The sequence below is a fragment of the Apaloderma vittatum genome, unplaced genomic scaffold (genome assembly GCF_000703405.1).
Source record: "Apaloderma vittatum isolate BGI_N311 unplaced genomic scaffold, ASM70340v1 scaffold9581, whole genome shotgun sequence".
Taxonomy (NCBI): Eukaryota; Metazoa; Chordata; class Aves; order Trogoniformes; family Trogonidae; genus Apaloderma; species Apaloderma vittatum.
The window spans coordinates 49988-58745 of record NW_009698498.1 but is presented as its reverse complement, the minus strand read 5'-3'; positions in this window follow the sequence as shown (position 1 = coordinate 58745).

Genomic DNA, 8758 nt, shown 5'->3' with positions numbered 1-8758 from the left:
GCTCTTCCCAGATATCATGGTGATGGTGCAGAGTCCGCGGAGCTCCTCCAGCTCAGGATGCTGCACGGTGCTCATCTCCTGTCTTTTGCCCTAAGAATTTCTTCCTAGGGCTCAGGGGTAAATGCAGGATAAGGAATTAACCTCACTAGGAACAGGCTCACTCAGTGTTAGATCACAGTTAGTCTCTGTTACTTAGTGTGGCTTTTAATTGGTTTAGTGTGTTTCTTGTTTTCTTTTCTCTCTTGTAGTTTTTTAATCAATGCCTCTTGTCTCATAAGGCCTTCTAGGGACATAAGTTTCTGTGCAAATGATAATATTTCTCTATCAAATATGTTTATTATTTCATGTTTTCACAGCCCTGCTGGCAACCTTCCATCAACTTCTGTCAAGCTAAAGCGGTCATGCCTCTGGTTTTGTCAGGGGATTTTTATCAACAGCTTGTATTTGCCCATTGACCTCAGAACGTTTATTTTTTTTATTTATTATTCTATGTTTTCAACTTTTGGTGACATTTCTCCAGTCTAAGATTGCCTCTTAGCATTGCAGCTGGCTCTACAACCAGCTGGAATCAAATTGGTCTTTGATTTAACGGCCCAGCAGCAGCGTAGCTGTGGAAGGGTTGGCAGCTCCTTGTGCTGAGCCTCTGTACTGCAGAGATTCTGCTTTTCATTGGAGCATCCTCGGTCACTGTGTTCACTCTTGATATTTTCTGGAGAAGCTTCATCGCAAAGGGGTTCTGGTTTGTGTATGTGTTTGCCCCGTTGGCTCTGAGCTGAGCATTCTTTTTGTTTAGCTTTCTGTACCGTGCTCTCCACCACAAAGCCTGTATTTCCAGGTAGCCTGTCTCTCCGTGCTTCCTGGGTTCCTTTAACCACATTCTTACTTGGTTTTGGACCTCACAGGCTCCCCTTTAAGCCAGAATGGTGCGTCTCGGGCTGTTGTTACCTGTTTTGCTAGGGGACCTCTGGTATCTGCAGAGTTACGCGCAGACACGGTGACGCACGGCTCTGTAACCAAAGCATTTATTCTTTTCTCTGCTTCGTGATTTTGCCTAAACAATAGTGCATTTAGACAGGTTCGTTTTGTCTGAGATCAGACAATGTATCAGCTGTTCTGGGTTGGGTTTTCTTTTTTCTTTTGATGCTGTCCCTGGCAACAGTGTCTTCCTCGTTTCTCGTAGTTCTCTGCCACTTAGTAAAAATCATTTCAATCTCTTTTTTTTCTCGTCGTTTCCCCCTCAAGGGCAGCCTCTCCAGGTCTGTGCCCGCCTGTGGGGGTATGCCTGGGGAGAGCAGTGCACCTCCAAACTTTTGGCCCTTATTTGTAATGACTGGAGGGTAAAGACAGGCAGAGGAGCTCTTAAGATCCTCTTGGGCATCTTCTGTCCTTGGATGCTGCTTCTCTGTTGTCCTCTGGTTGTCAGCATGTTTTGCTTCTTAGAGAATATATAACAATGCAGCTGTTGTTTTGTGCCTCATAAAATCCTCAAGTGATACACCTCGCTTTTCTTTTAAGGCCTAAAGTTGTTGTAAATAGAAAGTCGAGGGTGTCAAGCAGCGGGGTAAATGCTGATGAGCTGTTTTAAGAGCAATTTATTTGCAAAGCTTTTATGCCATGAATCTGATGTGTGCCTGGCACAAGGAATCTATTTTGGGTCCCGTTGTGTCCTCTTTCCTTGCTTTTTTATTTGTTTACCTGTTTCTGTGCTTTTTGATGGTTCCTTATTTTTGATGCTTTCTTTAACCTGATAACGAGATTGCATTAGTGTCAGCTGCTGCTCTGGGGGCTTGTGCTTTTGTAGAGATTTGCATTAGTCCCTCGGTCTGCTTGGAAAACACTGAGCAATGGAGGCATTTCCCATTTAAAGGAGCACGTACAGGCGGCTCCGCACGTTCTGCACAGAGACGTTCAGAGGTGGGAGGACCCTCATGAGTTGGGAACAGGCTTGAGTTGGCTCTCATCTGCCTGTATCTAAAGATTTGATTCTTTTTGCATCAACGACTTGCAAATGTGCTCCCAGGTTCTTCAGGCAAGGCATCCGTGGTTGTAGGGAGAAGCTAAGTGGCTTGTCCTCATGAAAATCTGCAAGAAATGGGAATGAAACCCAGAAGGGTTGCTCTGACTGGGATTTGTAGCTCGGACTCGGTGCCATTTCCAAACCCAGGATGGTCCCTATTGACTCAAGCTCTCTCCCTCCAAGCGATCAGGCTGGGATGTCCTTACTCCTGGATGCCACCACCTTTTGAGGGAGTTGTTTTGTCTGGTGCTGGGCCCAGTGTTCTCATGCAGACTCTGTTCAGGAGGCTACGGACAAGCGCAGAGGAGTTGTGAGTAATTCCCCAACCCCCTTTTACTTTTTTATTTCAGTGGTAAGAGGATGGTGAGCTGTTTCCCTGTTGTAATGCGGAGTCGAGCAAGAGTAGTAGAGCACTACTCCGGAGCAGAAGATTATTTTCTTGAGCAATGAGGCGTTAATTGCTGAATCCCTGTTTTAGCAATTTAAAAATATCAGACCACCGTGGTAGCTGAGAAAACAACAGATTGAGTGTGTGGCTCTTGTTTTGCTTTGTGCGTGTAGGTGCCATTTCTTCCCTGACTTATTTAAGAACAGCGTTTGTACGTTTGCCCTCCTCATCTTCCCATCCTGCTGCTCTGAAGCCAGGGTCTAGTTGGCAACTGGAAATAAATAACTGCACACAGCGACTGCTCCATTTCCCCCTTCTGACTGCTCCAGATCCATAATACCCCCAAGGTAGATATGCCATTACGCACGATAAGATCACTAACGTAGCAGGTGAATATTAGATATATGAAGCTAGTCAGCTGTAAATAAAAGGCCTGGTGAAGAATAAAAGGCAAAACGTTGTCCCCGAGGAAGTAAATGGGGATATGAATGCCTTCCTGTCCTGGTGCCTTGAAGAGGTGATGCAGAATGTGGGACGCATCCACCTCCCGGGAGAAAGGCATGTGGCAGCCTGGGCTTTGCCCTTCCCTTTCCTGGAGGCAGCAGCTGTGTCCTTCCAAATGTACCCATACGCCTTGGGAGGATCGGTCTGGCAAGTCTTCCCATGTAGTCTTAGTGTCTGTCACTGCTTATGGGATTTCAGAGGAGGCCACAATTATGATCCAGGGGCGGGAGCACCTCTGCTACGAGGACAGGCTGAGGGAGCTGGGGTTGTTCAGCCCTGAAAAAAGAAGACTCTGGGGGGACCTTATCACTGCCTTCAATACCTGAGAGGAACCTACAGGAAGGCTGGAGAGGGACTTTTTACAAGAGTGTCCAGTGACAGGACAAGGGGAAATGGGTTTAAGTTAGAGGAGAATAGGTTTAGACTGGACCTTGGGAAGAAATTCTTCAGTGAGAGGGTGGCAAGACTCTGGACTAGATTGCCCAGAGAGGTTGTGGCTGCCCCTCCCTGGAGCTGGTCAAGGCCAGGTTGGATGAGCAACCTGGTCTAGTTAAGGGAGGTTGATCTGTAAGGTCCCTTCTAACCCAAGACATTCTATGATTTGGAGACCTCAGGTCCATCCCACGCTCTCGTGGTTAGAGATGCTTGTCTTCAGCCCCAGTGGCAGAGCTGGAGACATCCAGAGGACTTCTGGTGTTTTGTTTTTTAATTCTTGGATTGGGTTTCACCTCACAACTCTGCCTGGCAATCCTGGGGTGGCCTTGAGTTAAGTTTTCTAATGTCAGATTTGTCCTTCTCCTCTGTCGCAAGGTTTTGGTGGTGTTTACTACAGCAGGTTTCTCAGCTCCCAGCCTGAGAACTCCAAAGGCAAAATGAGCTAAAAGGTGACTGAGAGGTGCTAGAAAATGGCCACTGCCTGTAATTCTCAGTTACTGCCCTAATATTGCTGCTTCCTCATCTCTTCTGCTGTTGGGTATTTATCATGGCACGTCTTCTGTATGTCAAGCAGAGAATAAACTGTGAAAAAGCAGAGAAAGCACCAAGACCTGCGGAGAATATGAGGAGCAGGAAAAATGGTCCTTGTTTCTTTTTTTTTTCCCCCTGCTCTTTCTTCTTCCAAACCTTGACTCTCTCATTTTTTTTATGTAAACAAAATGAAAAACGTAATAGGCAAGATGCCAAGTGGTTTGTTAAAAGCAGTCTTAATGCGCTGGCTGGAGTTCACTAGTTTAGAGTGCCCCAAAAATACGAACTCATGGTCTTTTTTGTATGGAGAATTTTAATTATGGAAGTCCAGGCAAGAAGAGGCTTCCTTTTGATACTGTTTACATGGTAAGAGAGAATCTCTTGTGAAAAACAGACCTCAGGTCTCGGGTCTGTTTTAAGATGGTGCAAGCGATGGTTGGTGGACAAACGTGTGTTGCGCTGCTGAACAGATCTGTGGTGCTGTGCATGTAAGGTGGAGAGAAACCTTGCACAAGAAGAGGTAAAGAGGTGGTAAAGAGCCTCCCAAGCTGTCCAAGGACAGTGGAAGAACTGGCAGTTCGACCTGCACGTCCTGAAGCTGCTTGAGGACAAGAAAACAGCATCTTCCTGCCGGTATGAAATGATGACATCACCCTTCAGTGGTTCCACATATTTGGTGTAAGGGAGCTTTGTGTCGTCTTCTGCAGAAAAGGACATGCATGATGTGTGAAAAAAGAGACATTTGCATTAATGCAATACCACGGCATGAATTTTCCTGGGGTATTTCTCAGCTAGGAGTGAAGCGTACGTGATAGCCTGGTACCTTGCTAGGCTACTGTAGATTCACCTTAACACATCTTCACCAGAAAAGATAAGAGGTGAAATTCTTGTGCTGAGTTGCAACAGTTGTGCTCTTTGAACTTGGTGGTAGTGTGCTCCCCACCATGTAAATGCGATATTGCTCAAAACCTGTCAGATTAATATTTCAAGTGTGTAGGTGCTGTAGCGCTCTGCTCTAAGGAGCAAGCCCAGCAAGAGGACGATGGCTAAAATATAGATAAGTGGAGGCCTGGCAGGTTGGTTATATCACACTCAAATTCTCAGGGGGATTTTATTTTGGGTGAGAATAGACAATAATTTGAATTTTATGGCATTAATTGCTATATAATGCTGTTGCTATATGCCGTATCAATGCTATTAACAGTAGAAATTACTCCAATTAATGAAGAATGAATTCTGATGAAACCAAGCAAAGTGCAGCGGAGATGGAACCAGAACTGGCTTCAACCTGCAGCAACCCAGTACCTTGCCCCACCTCTCTTGCCCAGGAGCACTCTTAGGACTGGTGGCCTGTCATACCAGAAAATGTCGGTGTCTGAAGAGCATAGATCCTTCTACTCTGTACTGGGGTTGACTGGCCAACTAAACGAGCCACCAAGTGTTCAGCTTGAACCTGCAAAAAAACCCAGCAATATGTTTTATGGAGCCGTACTTTGGCTGAAGGATTACTGCCCGTCAGTTGAGCTGGCGGTCAGCAACTGGTCCATATTAATTGTCAGGTAGAAAGCATTTAAATTGCTTTCAACATGGAAGAAGAAAAGGACATGAGGAGGCTTTGTTGTGATACTCAAAGGACTCGTTAAGTCACAGCGAGTGGATTGCTTGTGACTGCCTCTCCGTGGGCAGCTTGCAGGAGGGGCTGGCTTGTCCCACCTGATCTGGACACAGCTCCAGGGTTGGCTTCAAGTTGCCGACTCAGATTAGAACACAAACAAGTTGTCTTGGCTGTTTTGATCCAAATTCAGGTCATGACATTTCTATTGCTGCAGTTGGGATCTCGGTGTCTCCAGTAAGTAGCTTTTCTGGGTTTACGTTTGACTCCTGGAGAACAGAAGTGAACCTGAGGCTTAAGCTCTGAACTAGGAATAACAGAGTCCATATGGAGAGTTATTTCAGTCTGTCTCCACTACCTGAAAGCCACACTTCATTTCACATGGACACTTTCATGTGTAGACAAGGGCGAGGGATGCAATCCTGTGGAGTGTGAGATTTTTGATAGGCACAGTTGATTTTGAGACTTCCTTTTCTGCTCTGTGGAGTCCTTTGGCTGTGTAAATAAAAAGCAAAAGAAGGGCTGATAGGATTTTTGTTTGTTTTTCTCTTGCATAGGAATGCCTTTTCTGGATACTTTTTAATTGTTTCTTATCAATCCCAGAGAAGTGTTTCCCACTACACAGTGATCCACCACGTTTTGGTGTCTTTCACTTTTTCCTCTTTTAGCTCCTCCTGGAGCGTGCATTGCTCTGACAGTTAAGGCATGTATCCAGCTGCAGGGGCTTAGAGCACAGCCATTCTGTTTCAGACCACGATTCAAAAAAACATGACAAAAATATAAGTAGAGCTGTCTGAGATTGGGTGTGAGTGGGTGGAGATGCTGGTGGCTCTTCCCAAGGCAGCCAGGGGCATGGAAGCTCTCTGCTTGCTCTCTCTGGGTGGCAGAAATGTCCCAGTGACCCAGCTGCCTTTTCTGCGTTGTCAGGGTGCGGTGTGTCCTTTGGCAGATGAAGTTAAGTCACTTTTCCTATCCAGAGTGGTTACCCAAAAGTGTGGGGTTTAATGGTTTAAAATCCAAATTTTAAAAATCATAGAATCATTCAGGTTGGAAAAGACCTTTGGGATGATCGAGTCTGCCCTTGCTCCACTCCAGCACCTCGAGATCTCTCTTGTATTGAGGTGCCCAGAACTGGACACAATACGCAAGCCGTGGCGTCGTTGCAGGGGGTTGTTGTGGCCCAAGTGCAGGACCTGGCACTTGGCCTCGGTGAGGCCCATCAATCCTTGGCCCATCAATCCGATCTATCCAAGTGTCTCTGCAGGGCCTCCCTACCCTTGTGCAGATCAACGCGCCCACCTGACTCGGTGTCATCTGCAAATGTGCTGATGATACGCTCTATGTCCTTAATCAGGATCATCAGTAAAGATGGTACACAGAAACGATCCCAAATAATAATGACCAGGAGGTTGCCTGGCACAGGATTAGCGCAGGGGCTTTCCTGGCAGCCAAGCTTTGAACGTGCCCCCCTTTCCACGCTTCCTTTGCCTTTTTCCGTTGTGTGACCGCGTGCGTTGGGTGGTTTTGCAACTGCTTTGCAGACCGTCTTGTGATGCTGTGAGGTGCTCGCTTAATCTAACTCATAGGAACGTGCTTCCTTTCCTTGCTGTGCTGTTATGAGGTTTAATTATGGGATGCCTGGACAAGGTTTTGCTGCCCCACACCCTCTCTACACCCGCTTCTTCCCCTCCCAAGTCATTTCACCATCTCAATGCTTGAACGGTTCCGTGAGCGGCCGGGATCCTGGTGTGGGCGCCATTGGGATGGATTGCTTTGGTTTTGATGGGATTGTAAAAACAACTGGAAAGAAAATACCTTGGGCTGGGGGCGTGCTCTGGGGCTCAGCTCTGTCTCAGTGGGTTGGGGGAGGAATTCTTGCTCTCTCTGGTTTTTCTTTGACGATCTCACAGTTACGCTGAAGCCTTGGCATCCTCTTCATGTTGTCTTGTACGTTAAGAACCGATTAAGCACAGCCCTTAAATATACACCTAAATTTGAACATCGCCGGTTTTAGTGATGCAAAAATAATCCCATGTTTTGCTTTTTGGAACCACTGCCTGAAGAGCTGTGGCTTTGTACAAAGAGGGAAAGTGAGAGGTGCTCTGTTAAAACCTGGGCAAGTCTCAGTACTTGTTGCGCTTGGAAAAATGAATCTGTGCGAGGAGCTGTGAAGATTTTGTCGTGGTATTGGGAGTCTGTGGAGCAGCAGCAAGTTTCCATCTCCTGGGAAGAGATGCTTAAAGCAGGTGGGTTGGAGGGTGTTTGGAGATGAAAATCAAATACAGTTTGTAAGGAGTCACTGGTGGCAGCATTTGCAGTTTGCAGAAAAAGAGTTGTGGGAATAAATGTAGTTAGGTAGTCTAAGCATTTGAAGAGGAGAGATCCTTGAAGGGTGTTTACTGAAAATGCTGTCAAATGTAAATTAAGCAAGGTAGGGGGGGAAACCACATTTTCAGGTTACTTTTATCACTTGTGACAAGCTGTGTCGCTTCAACCTACTCCCAGCTCTCAGCAATTGAACTGGGTGACTCTTGAGGTCCAGACAAAGGATGTAATAATTTAAATTTGAATAAATATTTAGTCCAAACCATTAAATTCGTGGCTGCTGCCTTCGCATCCCTCCCGTAATCGCTTTTTGATGCCATCGCTGCAAGTTGACTGTCAAGAGCGGGTTTTAAACCCCTATTAGTAAGTCACTTAGTAAAACTCTTAATGTTGCGATTCCTAACAGAAGCTTATTTATCCCGTCTCAGAAAACAAACAGTTGCAAGTCCTTGTTGACCCAGGGTGGTTTTGCTTGGATACAACCTGAATCCAGAATATCCTCCCCACTCAGGGAGCTGCTCGTGAAGAGCTAGTTCAGAGGCCAGGAGTTCTTGGAGCAAGTTTCGGAGGATAACTTCTGAATAAATGAATGCATTGAAGGAAATCCTAAGCTGCTTACAGGGTGTTTGCAAACAGAAACAGAGAGTACATTCATCAAAGAAATTACACAGTTTGAATAATTTGTTCGGCTCAGAGCGTGTTTACCTGCCTGTGAGGGGGACGGGGAGGCTCTGCTGGCAAACGCTGGTGTTGTGCTTTGAGACAGTTGTCTGAAAGGCAGGAGGAAAGCGCGGCGCTGTTGTTAGGGTTTCTAGGGCTGTAATTTCCTCCCGTGGTTTGCCGTTTTGCAGCATTTTATGAAGAAGGGACTCAATGGTTGTTCTGCCACATGAGGTCCCGGGAAGGCGCCCGTGCTGGCTCTGCCCTGGGGCCGATGCGGATCCTG